This window comes from Schistocerca gregaria, chromosome 2 (genome assembly GCF_023897955.1).
Source record: "Schistocerca gregaria isolate iqSchGreg1 chromosome 2, iqSchGreg1.2, whole genome shotgun sequence".
Classification (NCBI taxonomy): domain Eukaryota; kingdom Metazoa; phylum Arthropoda; class Insecta; order Orthoptera; family Acrididae; genus Schistocerca; species Schistocerca gregaria.
Window position 1 is genome coordinate 69,477,062 of NC_064921.1, and position 24,961 is coordinate 69,502,022.

Below are 24,961 nucleotides of genomic sequence, written 5' to 3' on the forward strand. Positions count from 1 at the left end.
GGTAATTATTGTACACGGTGAGAATGCGGTCTTTCTAATTATACAAAATTATTTCTAAGTGACTGTGCTAGATACAGCTATGCCGTTCATTTCAAATTGAGTTTATCTTATAAATCTTTTTATGGATACGTCTACTACTTACGTCTATGCGGTTATTTTGGCAGCATAGGTAGCTTATCTCATGAATTTTTTGTGGGTACAGTTCTACATGTGCTCTGACAGCATCTGATTTCTTTCTCTCTCTCCTGGTTTAGGTCGTGTGTATTGTGTATTAAACCGGGGACCCAGAATCGACGGAGAGGCTTCGTCCCTCTGTGGCCCCCAGTGGTTCACAGCCCCACAACAGACCATAGCACTCCACCCACCCCACCGCCGCCCCATGCAATACCAGGCGAGTGTAATTCCAAATGTTTGCGTGGTAGAGTAATTATGTTGTACGCGTACGTGGAGACAGTATTTGCGCAGCAATCGCCGACGTAGTGTAACTGATGCGGAGTAAGGTGAACCAGCCGAGGTAGATGGAAAACCGCCTTAAAAATCATCCACAGGATGGCCGGCACACCGGACCTCGACATTAATCCTCCGGGCGGAGTCGTGTCAAAGACCGGCACGCCTTCCCGCTCGGGAGGCACGGCGTTAGACCGCGCGGCTAGCCGGGCGGGCTAGGTAGCGTAATTTACGAGTGCGGCTGTCACAGCGGTGTTTGCGCAGAAGAAAGCTCGAAGAGTTCTGTGGTTTCATGAGACACGCCCGCCTATTACAGTTCAGCTACAGTTCCGCATCCCCTGTGGCCGAGATCCACCAGATGTGAAGAGCATTAAATGATGGTAACAAAAGCTTAAGAGACTGGCGGTGTTGGTGATGAGGCAAGACGTGACAAACCTGTTGATATCGTGCCTACAGCTTTTGATAGCAGTCCGCGGAAAATCGACAAGTTGTATTTCCAGAAAAATAGGCACATCTGAGAGCAGTGTGGTGTAGATTTTGCACCAACGGCTTCATTTCCATGCATAGAAAGTGCAACTCGCGCAAAAGTCCACTCAGATGATAGGTCCAATCGTGCTGAGTTTTCTAGTAATATGCTGAAACGAATTGAAGTAGACGAGGTCTACCTTAATAAAGTTTCATGGCAGAAATAGGTCAGCATAGGTCGTCATGTCATCGTCTTAATAGTGCTCATCTAGATTTCAGCTAACATTGTAGCTAGTATCAGTGCACTATAGCTAATTTTGTAGACTCAACGTAAATACAGTAACATCTCTTCCAGTATAAGTGGCGTGTACGAACATTAGTCCATTAGTGGGACTAAAGCTCTAATGCTTGTACATGGCTTGATATGTAAATTATAAATGACACTTCACCATGAACGAATACATCTTTTGAACAATAAGCTAACTAATGGGCAAACGCTTGTACATACTTAAACTGTAATTGGATATGTTACGTTGAGTCTACATGATTACATATTGCGCAATGATGATAGCTGCGCTGTTACCTGAAATCTCCCTAGACCTTTAGTAAAAAAGGACAGACGGTATTACCACCGATTTTGACCTTATTTCTGTGCTGGGTTGTATCACGATGGTGTCAAAATCATTCCCATCGAATCGAACATGATACCCTGGCTGAAAAGAAGTGCACATTAGTGTGTGGCGTGGGACGCGAGCATTTGGTGAAATTATTCAGTATACTGTGGTTATGATTACTACTTGCCCGATGGTCCATCTTGTTCCTTACATGTCTGGTAATGTTTTAGAAAGAGTACTTGTACAGTTTGTATAGGAGACATTTAATAACCTCTTATCAAGATCGGGAGATGGAAACCATGCTTGCCAACAACGGTATTCAACGATACAGGTTGTTTACATGGGATCTTGACTAAGATTCAAATGGCTGTGAGCACTATGGGACTTAACATCTATGCCCATCAGTCCCCTAGAACTTAGAACTACTTAAACCTAACTAACCTAAGGACGTCACACAACCCCCAGAAATATTGACTAAGAATTTCACCTTCTCTCAAGTGGCGTAATGCGAAACACATTTATTGGACCGCTTTTTTTTTTATCATTCAACCTACCGTTAGAGCAACATGTTGGAACTTTACGTTCCCCCTCAGTTACAAGAATTTCATTCATGGCTTCTGCTTCAACAAGATAGAGCACAACCACATAGGGGATAACCTGTTCGCCAGTTCTCGGCTGAAACCTTATCGGACAGGTGGATCGGTAGAGGCGATTCAACATAATATCCATCACTTTCACCAGACATAACCCATCTTGACTTTTATTTGTGTGGCTACGTTAAGGATAACATACACTTATGAGCTGGAACTTTATGATCACCAACGTACTATCGACATCAAGCAGTTCAGACAATCGTAGCGTCACTTGGCTAAGAATGACTGCTAGCTAGAGTAGTATTGAAACGTCCCCTTAGAAAAATTATACATGACTGTGTTTAAACTGACGCGCAACGCGCAACGCAATCTGACTTTCAGTAATCCCTACAAAAGAATGGCCCTGACTAACATTAACCTATACCTTTCATGAATCACTTACCTCACAAAAATCTTCGTTACTCGAACTACTGCAATACAGCGAGCGCCAATACTGCTTGCTAAATAAAAGATTCAAACTACTGAAGGCACTAACTACTGATAGGCATAGTTAGCAGATGAAAGATTTTGATAGAGAACAAACAATGTATTTACCTTACTAGTGTTCAGAAGTCATAATATATATAGCACGTCATGATACCCATTCTTACAAATGTACTGTTTCTGACGGACACGCGTCCAGATCATCCACTCTCAAAAATCCGCCATCTCACTTCCCCACATCCACCACTGCTGGCGGCTCACCTCCAACTGCGCAACGCTACGCGCTGTTAACAGCCAACAGCTCAACACTACAATAGCGACTATTGCAACAATGCTAACCAGCCACAGACTGCACACAGCACAGCCAGTGATTCTCATACAGAGCGCTACGTGGCGTTACCAATATAAAAACCTAAACAGCCTACTTACATAGCCCCCATACTTTCCACAAAAATTTTTACAAATTGTTTTGGGCACTGGCCAATCCAGATTTGAATTTTTTTTTGCATAATTACAATAACAAAGAAATCAAATGCACACACTTATTGATACAATTTTGGTCAAAAGCTAAAATTTTCTCACAGTCCATAAAGACAGTCCTGATCATTCATCATAATTATAATTACAGTTTTTTCTTCACAAAGTCTCATTAGTAAAAGAAATTGTACACAGAAGTAGTGGATTTCCATGCAGTCTTGAAGAATTACTGTTGTTCTTCCAAAGGCAGTGCTGATTCTTGACATGCAGACAGGTAATGGGCCACAACAGAGCAAACCCACAGCAGAGTCAGTCGAAGTTTTGAAGAATATTGGTGGGTAGGTCACCACAGAGCAGACCCACTGTAGTCCTGGTAGAGATTATGGTATTGGTGGGCCACCAAAGGTGCAGACCTACTGCAGTCCTTGTAGAAATTATGGTATTGGTGGGCCATCGAAGGTGCAGGCCCACTTCAGTCCTTGTAGAGACGGCCAGTAGCCATCTGCGGCGACTGTGCAGGTGCACAGTCACCATCGAAGAGTAGCAAGTCCATAAACCACCACTTGTGCACTCACAAAGTTTTTGGAATTGTCCTTAGAACCAGCAATGATGTTAACCAGTCCCTTGCTAAATTATTAATACATGTGCAAACACTATCAGTCCCTACTTCTCACATATTGTCCATACACTATGCCCAACAGAAGCGTGTGCAGTGATATGTAACTTACAAGTTACTTAATCTGATGAACTGGTGTCCATTACAATTATAAATTTACAGCATAAGAATACAATTACAAAGGTACAAAATACATCATTAAAGAACATAACAGTACAAATAACATTTGTAGTAACACAGGCTTTACAAAAGAATAGAAATAAACATATACATCAGTGTTACAGGAACTATGACATAAGTAAATCTACATCTACATCCATACTCCGCAAGCCACCTGACGGTGTGTGGCGGAGGGTACACTGAGTACCTCTATCAGTTCTCCCTTCTGTTCCAGTCTCGTATTGTTCGTGGAAAGAAGGATTGTCGGTATGCTTCTGTGTGGGCTCTAATCTCTCTGATTTTATCCTCATGGTCTCTTCGCGAGATATACGTAGGAGGGAGCAATATACTGCTTGACTCTTCGGTGAAAGTATGTTCTCGAAACTTTAACGAAAGCCCGTACCGAGCTACTGAGCGTCTCTCCTGCAGAGTCTTCCATTGGAGTTTATCTATCATCTCCATAACGCTTTCCCGATTACTAAATGATCCTGTAGCGAAGCGCGCTGCTCTCAGTGGGAAACTCAGCCAGGCAAGTACTAAAGATGTTAAAAAAGTTCAAGATACTCACAAAAGTAAAGTGAAAAAAATGTTAGTTTATTTCATCAAAATATTGGGGGATTGAAGAATAAAAATTGATGAGCTTCTGCTTTGTTTAGAAGATAAAGAAACTGAGAATATAATAGATGTACTATGCCTGTCTGATCATCACATTGTCACTGATATGCAAAAGGTTAGCATCAATGGATACAAATTAGCTGCACGTATAAGTAGAGATAATATGATGAGAGGAGGAGTTGCCATATATGTCAAAAGCTTCCACAGTGTAAAAAATTTAGAAACTAAACAATTTTGTGTAGAGCAACAATGGAAGCATGTGCCACTGAACTAAAACTAAATGATGGCACTTTCATAATTGTAACAGTGTATAGGTCCCCCTTAGGGAATTTCCAGCTATTTCTAGAAAACTTGGATGCTTTGTTGTGCTATCTGTCAGACAGGGGGAAGCAAATTATCATTTGTGGGGATTTCAATGTTGATTCCCAGAAAGAGCGTAATAGGAAGAATGATCTTGTAGTATTACTCAGTTCTTTCAATTTGAGCTCCATCATTGATTTTCCTACTCGGATAACAAAGAACAGCAGGACATTGATAGATAACTTTTTTATAGACCAAGATAAGTTTAAGGACATAAATGCTTATCCTGTTGAGAATGGTCTTTCAGATCATCGTGCACAGCTAGTTACAGTATATGACATAGCTCCATGCAGTATATCAAATCAGAATTTCAAAGCAGTGCGTTCAATTAACAATATAAATATTGCAAACTTTAGGGAAAGCCTAAAGCAGCTAGACTAGGATGAAGTGTATATGGAACCCGATGCAAACTTGAAATATAACTTATTTCACGACACATTTTTAAGGGTATTTGAAAATTATTTTCCCAAGAAAATGTTGTTGTGGTCTTCAGTCCTGAGACTGGTTTGATGCAGCTCTCCATGCTACTCTATCCTGTGCAAGCTTCTTCATCTCCCAGTACCTACTGCAACCTACATCCTTCTGAATCTGCTTAGTGTACTCATCTCTCGGTCTCCCTCTACGATTTTTGCCCTCCACACTGCCCTCCAATGCTAAATTTGTGATCCCTTGATGCCTCAAAACATGTCCTACCAACCGATCCCTTCTTCTTGTCAAGTTGTGCCACAAACTGCTCTTCTCCCCAATCCTATTCAATACCTCCTCATTAGTTACGTGATCTATCCACCTTATCTTCAGTATTCTTCTGTAGCACCACATTTCGAAAGCTTCTATTCTCTTCTTGTCCAAACTAGTTATCGTCCATGTTTCACTTCCATACATGGCTACACTCCAAACAAATATTTTCAGAAATGACTTCCTGACACTTAAATCTATATTCGATGTTAACAAATTTCTCTTCTTCAGAAACGCTTTCCTTGCCATTGCCAGTCTACATTTTATATCCTCTCTACTTCGACCATCATCAGTTATTTTACTTCCTAAATAGCAAAACTCTTTTACTACTTTAAGTGTCTCATTTCCTAATCTAATTCCCTCAGCATCACCCGATATAATTTGACTACATTCCATTATCCTCGTTTTGCTTTTGTTGATGTTCATCTTATATCCTCCTTTCAAGACACTGTCCATACCGTTCAACTGCTCTTCCAAGTCCTTTGCCGTCTCTGACAGAATTACAATGTCATCGGCGATCCTCAAAGTTTTTACTTCGTCTCCATGAATTTTAATACCTACTCCAAATTTTTCTTTTGTTTCCTTTACTGCTTGCTCAATATACAGATTGAATAACATCGGGGAGAGGCTACAACCCTGTCTCACTCCTTTTCCAACCACTGCTTCCCTTTCATGCCTCTCGACTCTTATGACTGCCATCTGGTTTCTGTACAAATTGTAAATAGCCTTTCGCTCCCTGTATTTTACCCCTGCCACCTTTAGAATTTGAAAAAGAGTATTCCAGTCAACATTGTGAAAAGCTTTCTCTAAGTCTACAAATGCTAGAAACGTAGGTTTGCCTTTTCTTAATCTTTCTTCTAAGATAAGTCGTAAGGTCAGTATTGCCTCACGTGTTCCAACATTTCGACGGAATCCAAACTGATCCTCCCCGAGGTCCGCATCTACCAGTTTTTCCATTCGTCTGTAAAGAATTCGCGTTAGTATTTTGCAGCTGTGACTTATTAAACTGATAGTTCGGTAATTTCCACATCTGTCAGCACCTGCTTTCTTTGGGATTGGAATTATTATATTCTTCTTGAAGTCTGAGGGTATTTCGCCTGTCTCATACATCTTGCTCACCAGCTGGTAGAGTTTTGTCATGACTGGCCCTCCCAAGGCCGTCAGTAGTTCTAATGGAATGTTGTCTACTCCGGGGGCCTTGTTTCGACTCAGGTCTTTCAGTGCTCTGTCAAACTCTTCACGCAGTATCGTATCACCAATTTCGTCTTCATCTACATCCTCTTCCATTTCCATAATATTGTCCTCAAGTACATCACCCTTGTATAAACCTTCTATATACTCCTTCCACCTTTCTGCCTTCCCTTCTTTGCTTAGAACTGGGTTGCCATCTGAGCTCTTGATATTCATACACGTGTTTCTCTTCTCTCCAAAGGTCTCTCTAATTTTCCTGTATGCAGTATCTATTTTACCCCTAGTGAGATATGCTTCTACTTCCTTACATTTGTCCTCTAGCCATCCCTGTTTAGCCATTTTGCACTTCCTGTCGATCTCATTTTTGAGACGTTTGTATTCCTTTTTGCCTGCTTCATTTACTGCATTTTTATATTTTCTCCTTTCATCAATTAAATTCAATATTTCTTCTGTTACCCAAGGATTTCTAGCAGCCCTCGTCTTTTTACCTACTTTATCCTCTGCTGCCTTCACTACTTCATCCCTCAGAGCTACCCATTCTTCTTCTGCTGTATTTCTTTCCCCTATTCCTGTCAATTGTTCCCTTATGCTCTCCCTGAAACTCTGTACAACCTCTGGTTCTTTCAGTTTATCCAGGTCCCATCTCCTTAATTTCCCACATTTTTGCAGTTTCTTCAGTTTTAATCTACAGGTCATAACCAATAGATTGTGGTCAGAGTCCACATCTGCCCCTGGAAATGTCTTACAACTTAAAACCTGGTTCCTAAATCTCTGTCTTACCATTATATAATCTATCTGATACCTTTTAGTATCTCCAGGGTTCTTCCACGTATACAACCTTCTTTCATGATTCTTAAACCAAGTGTTACCTATGATTAAGTTGTGCTCTGTACAAAATTCTACTAGGCGGCTTCCTCTTTCATTTCTTAGCCCCAATCCATATTCACCTACTATGTTTCCTTCTCTCCCTTTTCCTACACTCGAATTCCAGTCACCCATTGCTATTAAATTTTCGTCTCCCTCCACTATCTGAATAATTTCTTTTATTTCATCGTACATTTCTTCAATTTCTTCGTCATCTGCAGAGCTAGTTGGCATATAAACTTGTACTACTGTAGTAGGTGTGGGCTTCGTATCTATCTTGGCCACAATAATGCGTTCACTATGCTGTTTGTAGTAGCTTACCCGCATTCCTATTTTCCTATTCATTGTTAAACCTACTCCTGCATTACCCCTATTTGAATTTGTGTTTATAACCCTGTAATCACTTGACCAGAAGTCTTGTTCCTCCTGCCACCGAACTTCACTGATTCCCACTATATCTAACTTTAACCTATCCATTTCCCTTTTTAAATTTTCTAACCTACCTGCCCGATTAAGGGATCTGACATTCCACGCTCCGATCCGTAGAACGCCAGTTTTCTTTCTCCTGATAACGACATCCTCCTGAGTAGTCCCCGCCCGGAGATCCGAATGGGGGACTATTTTACCTCCGGAATATTTTACCCAAGAGGATGCCATAATCATTTAATCATACAGTAAAGCTGCATGTCCTCGGGAAAAATTACGGCTGTAGTTTCCCCTTGCTTTCAGCCGTTCGCAGTACCAGCACAGCAACGCCGTTTTGGTTATTGTTACAAGGCCAGATCAGTCAATCATCCAGACTGTTGCCCCCGCAACTACTGAAAAGGCTGCTGCCCCTCTTCAGGAACCACACGTTTGTCTGGCCTCTCAACAGATACCCCTCCGTTGTAGTTGCACCTACGGTACGGCCATCTGCATCGCTGAGACACGCAAGCCTCCCCACCAACGGCAAGGTCCATGGTTCATGGGGGGGGCCCCAAGAAAATAGTTAAACATAATTCCAAGAAATCATATAAAAAACCTTGGCTAACTAAAGGAATAAGAATATCTTGCAACCATAAAAGAGAACTGTATCTAACACCAAGAGGGAGTACTGACCCCGAAATTGTTCAATATTATAAAAACTATTGTGTGGTACTAACAAAAGTTATTAAAAAGTCCAAAAGCATGTGTATCATGTTTGAGATCAGTAACTCTGATAATAAAATTAAAGCAATTTGGAATATTATTGAAAGGGAAACAGGGCAACCAAGAGCACAGGAAGACTTTAGTGCCATAAAACTGAATGACAAGAGTACTAACAATCAGAGATTGGAAATATTTTCAATAATCAATTTTTAAATGTTGTGGAGAAAATAGGATCTAGATCTTCACTAGAAGAAGCAAGGCTTCTAATAGAAGAGGCCATACCTGTGCAGTTTGAAACAACTGTATTTCCACCAACCTCTCCCTCTGAAATCAGTAAAATAATAAACTCACTGAAAAATAAATGCTCTTATGGAATTTATGGCATTTCCAGCAAGATATTTAAAGCTTGTTCCCCACAGATAAGTAGGATTCTCAGCCACATATGTAATAGCTCTTTGGAGCAGGGTGTTTTCCCCAATAGACTGAAATATGCCATTGTAAAAACATTGCATAAAAAGGGGGATACGTCGGATGTCAATAGCTATCGCCCAATCTCTCTTCTGACAGTTCTATCAAATATTTTGGAGAAAGTAATGTATTCAAGTGTAGCCTCCAATATTTGTAAAAACAAAGTACTAACAAAACGTCAGGTTGGTTTTCAGAAAGGTTTTTCAACAGAAAATGCTGTATACGCTTTCACTGATCAAATATTAAATACTCTGAATAACCGGACATCACCCATTGGTATTTTTTGTGATCTCTCAAAGGCCTTTGATAGTGTAAATCATGGAATTCCTTTAGATAACCTAAATCACTATGGTTTGAGGGGGGCAGTGCACAAATGGTTTAATTCATACTTAACTGGAAAAATGCAAAAAGTTGAAATAAGTAGTTCATGTAATGTTAAAACAACAGCTGATTCCTCAAACTGGGGTGCTATCACGTACAGGGTCCCACAGGGTTCGGTCTTAGATCGTTTACTGTTCTTGATATACATTAATGACCTACCATTCCACATTGATGAAGATGCAAAGTTAGTTCTTTTTGCTGATGATACAAGTATAGTAATAACATGCAAAAACCAAGAACTAAGTGATGTAATTGTAAATGATGTTTTTCACAAAATTATAAAGTGGTTCTCAGCAAACGGACTCTCTTTAAATTTTGATAAAACACAGTATATACAGTTCTGTACAGTAAATGGCAAACTCCAGTAATAAATATAGACTTCGGACAAAAGTCTGTAGCTAAGGTAGAATTTTCTAAATTTTTAGGTGTGTCCATTGATGAGGGGTTAAACTGGAAGCAACACATTGATGGTATGCTGAAACGTCTGAGTTCAGCTACGTATGCTATTAGGGTTATTGCAAATTTTGGTGATAAGAATCTCAGTAAATTAGCTTACTATGCCTACTTTCATTCACGGCTTTCGTATGGCATCATATTCTGGTGTAATTCATCGTTGAGTAGAGAGTAATCGTTGAGTAGAGAAGTAATCATTGTCCAAAAACGTGTAATCAGAATAATAGCTGAAGCCCACCCACCGTCATCCGGCAGACATCTATTTAAGGATTAATTTGTTGTTAATAATCCAACCCAGTTCAAAAGTAATAGCAGTGTGCACAGCTATAACACTAGGAGAAAGGATGATCTTAACTATGCAGGGTTAAATCTGACTTCGGCACAGAAAGGGGTAATTTTGCTGCCGCAAAAGTCTTTTGTCATCTACCAAACAGCATCAAAAGCCTGACAGATAGTCAACCAACATTTAAAAATAAATTATAAGAATTTCTAGATGACAACTCCTTCTACTCATTTGCTGAATTTTTAGATATAAATTAAGGGAGGGGAAGGAAAAAAAATAAATTAATTAAAATAAACTAACTTAAGCATTAGTGTCATGCAATATTTTGTGTAATGTAATATCTTGTACAGACATCTTTTATTAACCTGACACGTTCCATTACGAAGTGTCGTATTCATGATCTATGGAACAAGTATTAATCTAATCTAATCTAATTTAATCTAATTTTCTCTATCTCTTCTATCAACCCTATCTGGTACGGATCCCACACTGCTGAGCAGTATTCAAGCAGTGGGCGGAGAAGCGTACTGTAACCTACTTGCTTTGTTTTCGGATTGCAGTTCCTTAGGATTCTTCCAATGAATCTCAGTCTGGCATCTGCTTTACCAACGATCAACTTTATATGATCATTCCATTTTAAATCACTCCTAATGCGTACTCCCAGATAATTTATAGAATTAACTGCTTCCAGTTGCTGAACTGCTATTTTGTAGCCAAATAATAAGGGATCTATCTTTCTATGTATTCGCAGCACATTACACTTGTCTACATGGAGACTCAATAGCCATTCCCTGCACCATGCGTCAATTCGCTGCAGATCCTCCTGCATTAAAGCATCATTTTCCATTGTTACAACCTCTCGATATACCACAGCATCATCCGCAAAAAGCTTCAGTGAATTTCCGATGTCATCCACAAGGTCATTTTTGTATATTGTGAAGAGCAACCGTCCTACGACACTCCCCTGTGGCACACCTGAAATCACTCTTACTTCGGAAGACTTCTCTCCATTGAGAATGACATGCTGCGTTCTGTGATCTAGGAACTCTTCAATCCAATCACACAATTGGTCTGATAGTCCATATGCTCTTACTTTGTTCATTCAACGACTGTGGGGAACTGTACCGAACGCCTTGCGGAAGTCAAGAAACAAGGCATTTACCTAGGAACCCGTGTCTACGGCCCTACGAATCTCGTGGAGGAAAAGCGCGAGCTGGGTTTCATACGACCGTCTTCTTCGAAACCCATGCTGATTCCTATAGAGTAGATTTCTAGTCTCCAGAAAAGTCATTACACTCGAACATAATACGCGTTCCAAAATTCTACAACAAATCGACGTTAGAGATATAGGTCTCTAGTTCTGCACATCTGTTGGACGTCCCTTCTTGAAAACGGGGATGACCTGTGCCCTTTTCCAATCCTTTGGAACGTTACGCTCTTCTAGAGACCTACGGTACACCGCTGCAAGAAGCGGGGCAAGTTTCTTTGCGTACTCTCTGTAAAATCGAACTGGTATCCCATCAGGTCCAGCGTCCTTTCCTCTTTGGAGCGATTTCAATTTTTTCTCTATCCCTCTGTCGTCTATTTCTATATCTACAATTTTGTCATCTGTGCTACAATCTAGAGAAGGAGCTATAGTGCAGTCTTCCTCTGTGAAACAGCTTTGGAAAAAGACATTTAGTATTTCTCGGCCTTTAGTCTGTCATCCTCTGTTTCAGTACCATTTTGGTCACAGAGTGTCTCCACATTTTGTTTTGATCCACCTACTGCTTTGGCATGAGACCAAAATTTCTTAGGATTTTCTGACAAGTCAGTACATAGAAGTTTACTTTCGAATTCATGGAAAGCCTCTCGCATAGCCCTCCTCACACTACATTTCGCTTCGCGCAACTTTTATTTGTCTGCAAGGCTTTGGCTATGTTTATGTTTGCTGTGAATTTTTCTTTGTGCTTCCGCAGCAGTTTTCTAACTCGGTTGTTGTACCACGGTGGCTCTTCTCCATCTCTTACGATCTTGCTTGGCACATACTCATCTAATGCGTATTGTACGATGGTTTTTAACTTTGACCACTGATCCTCAACTCTGTCTGTACTTGAGACAAAACTTCTGTGTTGAGCCTTAGAGACATCCAATTACCATGTCTGAGCCTGCTTTAACCGTGACCTTCACCCAAATTATTTCATATTTCGGATCTCCGTCAATTTCCTTTGGTACTATTGCAATTCTTATCGCTATAAACACGCCTCCCCCTTCACTGTCCAGCCTGTCGCTGTGGTATACATTCCAATCTGAGTTTAGGATTTCATTACAGTTTATGTCTGGTTTCAGCCAACTTTCTGTCCCTAGTACTATATGGGCGTTGTGACCGTTTATTAATAAGAGCAGTTCTGGGACCTTTCTATAGACGCTCCTGCAGTTTACTATTAGCACATTGATATTGTTATTCCCTGTTGCATTTTGCCTACTCCTACCTTGCCGGGTCTCAGGAGGCGTCTTGTCGGGCCTAGGGAGGTAATTCTCTAACCTAAAAAACCACCATGTACACTCCACACGTACTCCGCTACCCTTGTAGCCGCTTCCAGCGTGTAGTGCACACCTGACCTATTCAGGGGGACATTACATTTCTCCACCCGATAGCGGAGGTCGAGAAATTTGCACCCCAGCTCTCCGCAGAATCGTCTGAGCCTCTGGTTTAAGCCTTCCACTCGGCTCCAAACCAGAGGACCGCGATCGGTTCTGGGAACGATACTACAAATAGTTAGCTCTGATTCCACCCCGCGAGCGTTGCTTTCCGCCTTCACCAATTCCGCCAACCGCCTGTATGAACTGAGGATGACCTCTGAACCCAGACGGCAGGAGTCATTGGTGCCGACATGAGCAACAATTTGCAGTCGGGTGCACCCAGTGCTCTCTATCGCCGCCGGCAGGGCCACCTCCACATCTCGGATGAGACCCAAGGCAAGTACATACATAAAAGATCAGAATAACTTTTGAAACATCAACTTCACACATGAGCAACAAAACAGAACAGATAAATAATGTCTAAACATCTTTACAAAGTAAATAACATAATATTAGAAAAATTCTACAACATAACTCTCATCAGATAAACACATAAAGACACGAAAAACACAAATAAACAAGGGTATACAAACACATAGCAGAATAGCACAAGAGGAAAGTGCAGGGTTTGTGTTCAGTGTAACATTTGGTACTGCAATCCAACACAAAACTTCATTCCATAGATCTTTCGTCTTATTTCAATATTTGTTTCCACCAAAAAAATCCTATCCTAGCATGCTTTCTGTATTTATATGTTCACATATTTCTTACCTCGTTATTTATTTTCCGTTATCTTACCTCATCATTTATTTCCAAGAAAATCCTACCTAAACCTGTTGTCCCTAAACCCTACTTTTTTGTTCATATCCTCTTTCAAAATACTTTTTTTGGCCATACCATTTTCTTATAGCTTCTCAATGCATTTCTTCCAATTCACCACAACTCGTTCTCTTATACAGCCTACCCCATCTTAAGCTAAATTAAACCTACTGAGCTCAGATGATAAACCAAGGGACGAGCCAATGCAGCAGCACAAAACAATTAATACGACAAAAAATGCAAATTGGCAAAGCAAGCAGCAGGAAATCTAAATTAGCAAAGCAATTGCAATATTACAACTAATATGAGCCAATGTGCAGCAACAAGAAAAATAAATCCGTAGTAAAACTGGCTTAACAGAGTAATACAAAGTGAAATTCAGTATCACTATGCCTGGCAAACAGCAGCAGCAAATGCTATAACTTATATCTAAACATGACAAAGCTCAAGCAGAAAAAATCTTACACTAAAGACAACAATGCAGAAAAGGGAAATGTCTATTCACATCTTAATATCTATGTCATTAAAGTGGTGCACCACAAAAAGTTAATCTACAAAAAATTACCATGTACTTGAAAAGAAAATTATGTATGCAGTTACTGTTGCTAGTCTCTGCTTATTGTTCGTTCCTTTCCACGTGCTCCTTTTTCGAAGAATGTGGATCATAAAATTATTATTTAATAGATCTGTTGACAGAAAGTGTTCACATTAGCAAATGCATTTAATTTTAATTTATGAAACCAATGCTGCATGGCAGCTGGAAACCAGATATCAAATGAAATAAGCAACTATGTACAATGTAAAGCATAAAATATCATTCAATAGTCGCGCGGCATTTCATAAGATAGTAGAAATTCTCTCAACTCTCGTAGAAAGACGCTTGTCATAGTCAGGAGTGCAGATGTAAGTATTTTTCCAAGTAATGAGCGTGTCGTATTTGCCATGCTTTCTAGAAAGGAATGTCAATAGCGAGGTTAATGGCCTCTCCCTTCTTTTTGTTGTGCCTCTGAATGGCACGGCTTTCTTTATTTTTTTCGAGGCGACCGTCGCATAGCTTTGCGCCCACAGCGCATTGCATCAAAGTCACTAGGCTGTCATACCGAAATATTTACGACAGCAGGTTGCACTACATTGACAGTCTCATATAAAAATTTTCACAGGTCAAGAATTTGCGTTGCAAATGTGTAGAAACAAAATCCTATTAATATAACAGTGTCCAAACAACTTTCGTCGGCATTGTAATACATTCACGCATTTACACACATTTCATAACTCTTAAAGTACGATTCTTGGATTCCAACAACCTTTTTCACAAACCAGACTCCCTAACCACTACTCATTATTCCTTACCTTATTACACATATACATATTCGTCGACACATCTTCAGTATTTCATCATAACAGATACGTAGCATAATCAAATTCCTCATATAGCATCAGCTTATTGATCATAAACATACCTCAGCAGCATAATACACATCGTCGTCGTAATAATAACACCATAACACCTCAGTCAAATGTCAGAAACGTCGTAGCTTTCTGCAATAATTTGAAAACCTAAAAAAAAATTCTCTTCTCATTTCAATATTGTCATCTACCTCAAATGTACTTTAAAAATCATGATCCCATACCAAATACATCATTCTAAGCTCTCATAGTGTCCGAAAAAATATGAACAGTTCACACAGTACAGACAAAATGCAATTTCATAAGTGTGGAGTTATCCAACTATGTAATTACGTAAACATCTGTCACTGACGTAGTAAAAAAAAAAAAAAAGGTTCTGTCTCTGTTAAATAATCAGATAGCTGTGTAGTTCTGTGTTAGAGAAATACGGTACCGATGTGTAAAGTTGTATAAGCAAATACCATATTAGCTAAGGCTCCTTGTGCTTGCCAAACACATCGTACACAATGTAAGCGTGTACCCCCTGAGGATTAATGTAATTATACCCTCAGGTGTTACAAATTACAGCAATGGAATGAAATGTATCAGGGAAAACCTTTGTATCATTGTAATTCAAAAATCTTTAAAAATAAATATTTTAAGTACAAAATTAATCACTCAGATACGTGTCCTTTAGCGCTAAATGTGCGTCTTGCTATAAGATAATTTTGTGGAAGTGTTGTTGTTAGCGTCCTCCGAAAACTAAGTTCTGCAGAAGTCAATGTGAAATGCTATGCGTATAGATATGGTAGTTATTACTTACATTACCGTGATCAAGAAAGTACTATACTGTAACGATTGTTGTGCTACGAAAAAGGCTGTCACATTGTAGCTATACCACAAATGTTACTACTAAAACATGTTTTACTTTCCAGAATAATACATTAAAACTGTGCACATATAAAACAGATACACCGCAAAAAGTAAATTGTGTCTCACATTAGTAGTGTCGTGATATAATCGTGTAGCTGTCAAAGAAATCAAATGCTAAGTCATCTTTAATCCCACAGAAAGTACTTCAAATAAAAAATGTATTTTCAAGTAAACCAAAATGTTGCATTAAAATCTCATTAGCAGTACCTGTATATGTTCTAAGTATGTAAGCCTTATAGTCGTTACATAATCGTGCAACTAACAAGCAAGAATGTACACACACAATAACACTGTGTGGTCTGTTCACTAGAACAATGTACTCGTAAATACTGTCTAAATATGTTCCCTTCGGTTCTAGATTGGGTAGTTAACTTCAAAACATTATTACATGTTAACAGTTTCTCAGTGTGACAAATTGTACTAGTAGCGTGAAGTGAAAAATTTTATGGCAAAGACAAAGTTAAAAAGCAGATTATCTTTCAATAAACGGTTTTACATGTGAAATGTGGTGCAATCCTTCACTCTTCATAGTACTCGGAGTTTCAACTTGAACGCAATTATCATGCGGTATACGTCGGCAAAGAATACTGGAATTTTTCTCAAGGTTAGCGTCTATGTTATTTTTCTCCGAGCCAACCGGCGTACGAGGCTGCCTGCGGTGCTAGTCACTGTCTGTCTCTTTGTTGGCGCGCGTCGTTATTAGGGTTTGGAGACATAACTTCTACAAATTCACCTGCCCTGTTTGAATCCCGCCAGTTCTGATGCAATTCAGGTCTGTCGTTACGATCATATCGTCTGTCGTCATAGCGGGAGATTCTATAGTTTCTTTCTTGTCGGTCACGTGGTGGAGAATTTCTCCCTGAATCGTAACTGCACGCTGGACTGTTGCGTCTGAAGTTATTCCGTTTCCCTTGATAATAATTATTTTGGTTTCCATATTGTCTGTTTCCCTGATTGTCTCTGTGATAGCCATTACAGCGGACAGGTGATCTTTCCCTGTAGTTATTACTCCTGTGCCAACAGTTGTCATACGGGTGGTGTCCGTTTTGGTCACGATTTACGTTGCAAGAATAGCCTTGTCGTGTCCAGTTATTATTTCTTTCATCTCGGGATTGTGACGGATGTGACCTGTAATTGTTGAGTTCCTGCTTTCGCGTTCCGCGATTGTCAGTGTCAATTTCTAATTCTTGTCCCTGAAAAGCTTCAATGTCGTCTTTGCAACGTCCTGCCGAAATAAAATGTCGTAAATGTTCAGGTAATTTGATTAAGCAAATGCGGATGAGTTCTGAGGGGCTGTATGGGGTTGACAGGTATTGATTCTTATGTAACATGTCTTCGAAATATTTGACAAGACTGGAAAATTCAGACTGTTCGAAATGTTTCATCATTATGATGCTATGTTTTACTCGGTCTTGTGTAGCTTGAGACCAGTATGTTGAGAGGAAAGCTTGATAAAATTCTCCTTCACTGTGGCAATCGTGAATGACAGATCGCATTCTCACAGCTGGTTCATTCTCTAAGTAGCCACACATAAATTCTAATCTATGCTCTAATGACCAGTTGGGAGGAAAACAGTGAGAGAATTTATGAAGTCACGCTTGTAGATGAATGTCGTTGCCAGAATTCGTAAATGTTTTGAATTTACGTGTAGTAATGAACAGCTTATAGTCAAAATCATCGTGTCGCTAAGTCGCATATCGGTCATTGTTACCTCGTGTCGGCGGCTCCATCTCAAAATTCGATGCACCTTGCCAATTTCTTTCATAATTTCCGAAATGCCCTATATTATTATTTTATGCCTTTTTCGTATTTCTAAGTCCCTCTTACCGTGTTGGAGCGCGAGTGTCCTTTGAAATATGTAATTCTTGTATTACTTGTCCCAACTAAACTTGTACTTCCAGGATTTCTCTTTGGTGTTGCGTATTAATTTGATTCTGATTTTGTTTGAATTTCCTAATTTGTTTGTACTCTTCTGTGTCACTAAAGACTACCGGTCTTGCGTCATTCAGATTATCATCTACCTTCGTAGATAAATTATTTAGCTGATCCGAAAGTTCGACTACTTTCTCTGATAATGAACTAATTTCCTCCATGTGGCTTTCTGAACCAATTTTCAGAGTATCTACTGTGTCCTTTAAGTTTTCCTGAGTTTTTGCAAGTAGCGTAACCGAATCGGTAGATGCAACTGAGTTAATTTTAGCCCACAAGGTCTCATGATTTTCATGAACAATTGTTTGCAGTTCTTTTATGGCTGCTACGTGATTCTGTAATGCATTTTCATGTCGCGAAAAAATAGGTTGAAAATGCTCGCAAATTTGTGTTTTTACATCATTACAGACTTTTTCACATTTCGATTCAATGTTATGTAACTCAGTAGTTAAATCTTCACGTGTTTGTTCAAGAATGGTGCCTAACTTCCGAAGATTTTGTTCCATTGTGTCTAACGTTTGAAGCTTTTGCTGTGTTTGTCTCTGATTTTGTTCCATTGTGGCTAACTGTTGCTGTATTTGTCTCTGATTTTGTTTCATTTGTTGCATAAATTGCAATAATAATGTATTAGTGTCTGGAATCTGTTCCTCAATGCTTTTGGGCAGTGCATTTGCACCGGCAATATTCGAATTTTGAAAAGCAGAAAATGTGTCTTGACTTATCTGAGAAAACGGTGAGGACCCAAAACCTGAATCTACAGTATTTGCGAGATTGTGTCCTGTCATTTCGGATTTCTGAGGCGAGCTGTTGCCGACCGATCGATCGATAATGCTTCCCTGTTCACTAATTGTCTCACTGTCTACACCATTATTTGCAGCCCGCTCCATTTCCCTACGCCCAATTACCAAATTACTACTTTGAACATTAGTTAATTCATTACTCGGCGGCGCTAACACACTGCTTTCGTCTTCACTGTCATTTCTCAGTTTACTTTGGAGCCTAGTATTACGTTTTTCACACGCCATTATTGTCACAATATTTCACACGATAACACAGAAAAGCACAATTTGAAGAGCAAAAATAAGAGAATACATTAACGTAGCACTGAAAATAATATCTCGTTAATTGCAAGCGCAGCTGCGAAATACTTGGTGCAAATCTACATGCATGCCACAACTGTTTTACTGTACAACAATGAAAGACTGCATCTACAAAGGAGATTCTCTCTACAATTACGCGCTAGCAATAAACAAAATCTGCAAAAAATGGTTCAAATGGCTCTGAGCACCATGCGACTCAACTGCTGTGGTCATCAGTCCCCTAGAACTTAGAACTACTTAAACCTAACTAACCTAAGGACATCACACACATCCATGCCCGAGGCAGGATTCGAACCTGCGACCGTAGCAGTCGCACGGTTCCGGACTGCGCGCCTAGAACCGCGAGACCACCGCGGCCGGCCAAAATCTGCACTAATTACACAAACTACAAGAAAAAATCAGAAGATTCCAGTGAGGTATCCTCGGCTAAAGGTCGACATATGAAACGTCCCCTTAGAAAAACTTATACAAGACTGTGCTCAAACTGACACACAATATTTTTTTAGCGCAACGCAATCTGACTTTCAGTAATCCCTACAAGAGAATGGCCCTGACTAACATTAACCTATACCTTTCATGAATCACTTATCTCACAAAAATCTTCATTACTCGAACTACTGCAATACAGCGAGCGCCAATACTGCCAGCTAAATAAAAGATTCAAACTACTGAGGGCACTAACTACTGATAGGCATAGTTAGCAGATGAAAGATTTTGATAGAGAACAAACAATGTATTTACCTTACTAGTGTTCAAAAGTCATCATATATAGAGCAATTCATGACATCCATTCTTACAAATGTACTGTTTGTGATGGACACACGCCCATATCATCCGCTCTCAAAAATCCGCCATCTCACTTCCCCACATCCACCACTGCTGGCGGCTCACCTCCAACTGCGCAAAGCTACGCGCTGTTAACAGCCAACAGCCCAACACTACAATATCGGCTATTGCAACAATGCAAACCAGCCACAGACTGCACACAGCACAGCCAGTCATTTTTCATACAGAGCGCTACGTGGCGTTACCAATAAGAAAACCTAAACAGCCTACTTACAGTGTCAGTGAGCGTGCTATGCGCGTGTAGAATCTGTCTGAGTCTGACCGAGGGCAGATTCTGGTTGTCGGGAGGCTCGGAATGAGCATTTCGGAAACTGCGCGACTTGTCGTGTGTTCAAGGGGTGATGTGGTGAGTGACTTCAACACGTGGCGCAACCAATGTGAAACCACGCCCAAACTTCATGAGGTTGGGCAGACACTTTTCACTACAGATGTCGGACGCCGTAGGCTGTGCAGACTGGTAAAACAGGACAGGCGGCAAACTGTGGCGGAACAACATCAGAATTTAATGCTGGAAAACTCCTATCGATGGGCCTCTGCAGCCGACGATCCACGCTTGTGCCAATGTTACCACGACGGCATCGGCAACTACGACTGAAAAGGGCATGCGACCATCGGAATTGGACACTGGCGCAGTGACAGACCATTGCGTGGTCTGATCAATCCCCATACCTTCTTCACCATGCCGATGGGAGGGTGCGAATCCGTCGTCTTCCAGGTGAACAGGTCCTTGACACCTGTACTGCGGGACAGTACAAAATGGCGTTGGCTCCATTATCTCCTGAGGAACAATCACTTGGGCATCCTTGGGTCCAGGACCGCTTGTGTGAGGTACCATGACGGCCAAGGAGTGGCGTAACTGGCAGCAGACAACGTACATCCCTTCATGACTGTCATGGCAGAGGCATTTATCAACAAAATATTGCGCCATGTCACAAGCCCAGGAGTGTGAGGGAGTGTTTCGAGGAATACAGTGACGAGCTGTAGTTGGTGTTTTGGCCCGCCAATCCCCCAGATCTGGACCCCACCAAACACATTATAATTTGACTGAACATGGCCTCAGAGCAAATCAGCCCTTACCCGGAATTTACGGGAATTCGGTGACTTGTGTGGGCAGGTGTGGTGCCAACTGCCTCCAGCGGCGTACCAGGGCCACATTGCTTTCATGCCAGGAAGCGTCGCCTGCGTTACCCGGGACGGAGGTGGACGTACCGGCTCATTTGGTAAGTGGTCTTTACGGTCTGACTGATCAGTGTACCTCTACGTCTACGTCACACTCCGCAAGCCACCTAACGATGTGACACGGAGGGTACTTCTGGTACCATTAACTGATCAGCCCTTTTCTTTTCTACTCGCGGAAGACTGATGGTCGGTAAGCCTTTGTTTTAGTTCTAAATTCTCGAGTTTTCTTGTAATGGTGACTACGGCAGATGCATGTGGGTGGAAGTAATATGTTGTCCGACACTCCCCGGAAAGCGTTCTCACGAAAGTTCAGTAGAAAATCTCTTCATGGTATACAACAACTCTCTTGTATCGTATGCCACTGGAGTTTGAGTATCTCTGTAACGCTCTCGCACCGACAAAACGAACCAGCGACGAAATGCGCCGTTCTTCGTTGGATCTTCTGTATCTTATCTATCGATCCTACCTAGTAAGGATTCCGCACTGATGAACAATATTCAATAATCGGTCGAACAAGTGCCTCATACACCACTTCCTTCGTGGATAAATTACATTTTCTAAAGATTCCTCCTATGATGCTGTCTAGCATTTGTTTTCCCTATAATTTGTTTTGTGTGGACATTCCACTTAAGGCCGCTCCCGATAAGTACTCTAGATATTTTACGGTGGTTATTGCTGCCAGAAATTTACAATAATAGTGTAGCTGTACAGCAGTGGGTTTCTTTTCCTATGTGTGAGCAGTATATTACATTTATTTACGCTCGCCTGCACCATTCATCCTCCGCAGGCCATTGTGCAAAGTGCGAACTGCTTTGGCGTGGGAACTTTCCTATATACGACTGTATCATTTTCGAACAGTTTTAAAGAGCCTCCGACGCTTTCTACTAGTTCATTTACTGCATTACACACACATTGAAAAAAGTGTTGGATGGCTGAAAAGGGCAAATAGCAAGCCCTAAAACAGCCCGCTCTGTCCCCTAAGGGCAGAGAATGCAAAAAAAAAAAAAAGAGCCCCGGTTCCCAGAACTCCTGAAGACAGACGTTGACTGTGGATATTGTATCACAGACACAGTCCTTTTGACAGTTCAGAGATGTCAGTAAACACGCCCAAAGATGTATACAATCATGCGTGAGCAGCGCCTATTAGACGGAGGCGCTCCGACAGCCAATCAGTTCCAGTCATTCCACCAGGAAGGACGTACACGGCTCGTGTTGTCTGTAGTTCAACCGCGCCTAGACGGTCGATACCGCGGTTCGATTGCGTCCGCGTTCTTACTTTGTGCCAGAGAGGGCTCTCAACAAGGTAAGTGTCCAGGCAAATCGGAGTGAAACAAAGCGATGTTGTTAGGACATGGAGGAAATACAGAGAGACAGAAACTCTCGATGACACACCTCGCTCATGCCGCCCAAGGGCTACTACTGCAGTGGCTGACCGCTACCTACGGATTATGCCTCGGAGGAACAGCAACGCCACCTTGTTGAATAATACTTTTCGTGCAGCCACAGGACGTCGTGTTACGAGTCCAACTGTGCGCAATAGGCTGCATGATGCGCAACTTCACTCCCGACGTCCATGGCGAGGTCCATCTTTGCAACCACGACACCACGCAGCGAGGTACAGATGGGCCCAAAACATGCCGAATGGAACCACACAGGATTGGCATCACGTTCTCTTCACCGATGAGTGTCGCATATGCCTTCAACCAGAAAATCGTCGGAGACGTGTTTGAAGGGAACCCGGTCAGGCTGAACACACTGTCCAGAGACTGCAGCAAGGTGGAGGTTCCCTGCTGTTTTGGGGTGGCATTATGTGGGGGCGACGTACGCCGCTGGTGGTCATGGGAGACGCCGTAACGGCTGTACGATACGTGAATGCCATCCTCCGACCGCGATAGTGCAACCGTATCAGCAGCATTTTGGCAAGGCATTCGTCTTCATGGGTGACAATTCGCGCCACAGTCGTGTCCTTTTTGTGAATGACTTCTTTCAGGATGACGACCACAGCCGCCGGCCAGAAGGGGTGGTAGAAGAGATGTCAGCAAAGACATGGTGATAAACTGAGTATCACCTAGACGTTCTACAGGCAAAAAACGGTACAAAAACGCAGAACAGGGAATCAGCGATCATAAAGTGGTTACTGCATCGATGATTTCAGCCATAAATAGAAATATTAAAAAGGGTGCGAAGATTTTTCTATTTAGCAAAAGTGACAAAAAGCAGATTACAGAGTACCTGACGGCTCAACACGAAAGTTTTGCCTCAAGTACAGATAGTGTTGAGGATCAGTGGTCAAAGTTAAAAACCATCGTACAATACGCATTAGATGAGTATGCGCAAAGCAAGATCGTAAGAGATGGAAAAGAGCCACCGTGGTACAACAACCGAGTTAGAAAACTGCTGCGGAAGCACAAAGGGAACTTAACAGCAAACATAAACATAGCCAAAGCCTTGCAGACAAATAAAAGTTACGCGAAGCGAACTGTAGTATGAGGAGGGTTATGCGAGAGGCTTTCAATGAATTCGAAAGCAAAGTTCTATGTACTGACTTGGCAGAAAATCCTAAGAAATTTTGGTCTCATGTCAAAGCGGTAGGTGGATCAAAACAAAATGTGGAGACACTCTGTGACCAAAATGGTACTGAAACAGAGGATGAGAGACTAAAGGCCGAAATACTAAATGTCTTTTTCCAAAGCTGTTCCTTCTCTAGATTGTCGCACAGATGACAAAATGGTAGATATAGAAATAGACGACAGAGCTATACAGAAACAATTAAAATCGCTCCAAAGAGGAAAGGACGCTGGACCTGATGGGATACCAGTTCGATTTTACAAAGAGTACGTGAAAGGAACTTGCCCTCCTTCTTGCAGCGGTGTGCCGTAGGTCTCTAGGAGAGCTTAGCGTTACAAAGGATTGGAAAAGGGCACAGGTCATCCCCGTTTTCAAGAAGGGACGTCCAACAGATGTGCAGAACTATAGACCTATATCTCTAAATTCGATCAATTGTACAATTTTTTGACATGTATTATGTTAGAGTATAATGACTTTTCTGGAGACTAGAAATATACTCTGTAGGAATCAGCATGGGTTTCGAAAAAGACGGTCGTGTGAAACCTAGCTCGCGCTATTCGTCCACGAGACTCAGAGAGCCATAGACACAGGTTCCCGGGTAGATGCAGTGTTTCTTTACTTCCCCAAGGCGTTCGATACGGTTCTCCACAGTCGTTTAATGAACAAAGTAAGAGCATACGGACTATCAGACCAATTGTGTAGTTGGATTGAGAAGTTCCTAGATAACGGAACGCAGCATGTCGTTATCAATGGAGAGAAGTTTTCCGAAGTAAGAGTGATTTCAGGTGTGCCGCAGGGGAGAGTCGTAGGACCGTTGCTATTCACAATAAATATAAATAACCTTGTGGATAACATCGGAAGTTCACTGAGGCTTTTTGCGGATGATGCTGTAGTATATTGGGAGGTTGAACTATGGACCATGATACTGAAATGCAGGAGGCTCTGCAGCGAATTTACGCATGGTGCAGGGTATGACAATTGAATCTCAATGTAGACAAGTGTAATGTGCTGCGAATGCATAGAAAGAAAGATCCCTTCTCATTTAGCTACAATATAGTAGGTCAGCAACTGAAAGCAGTTAATTCTATAAATTATCTGGGAGTACGCATTAGGAGTGATTTAAAATGGAATGATCATATAAAGTTGATCGTCGGTAAAGCAGATGCCAGACTGAGATTCATTGGAGGAATTCTAAGCAAATGCAATCCGAAAACAAAGCAAGTAGGTTACAGTACGCTTGTTCGCACACTGCTTGAATACTGCTCAGCAGTGTGGGATCCGTACCAGATAGGGTTGATAGAAGAGTA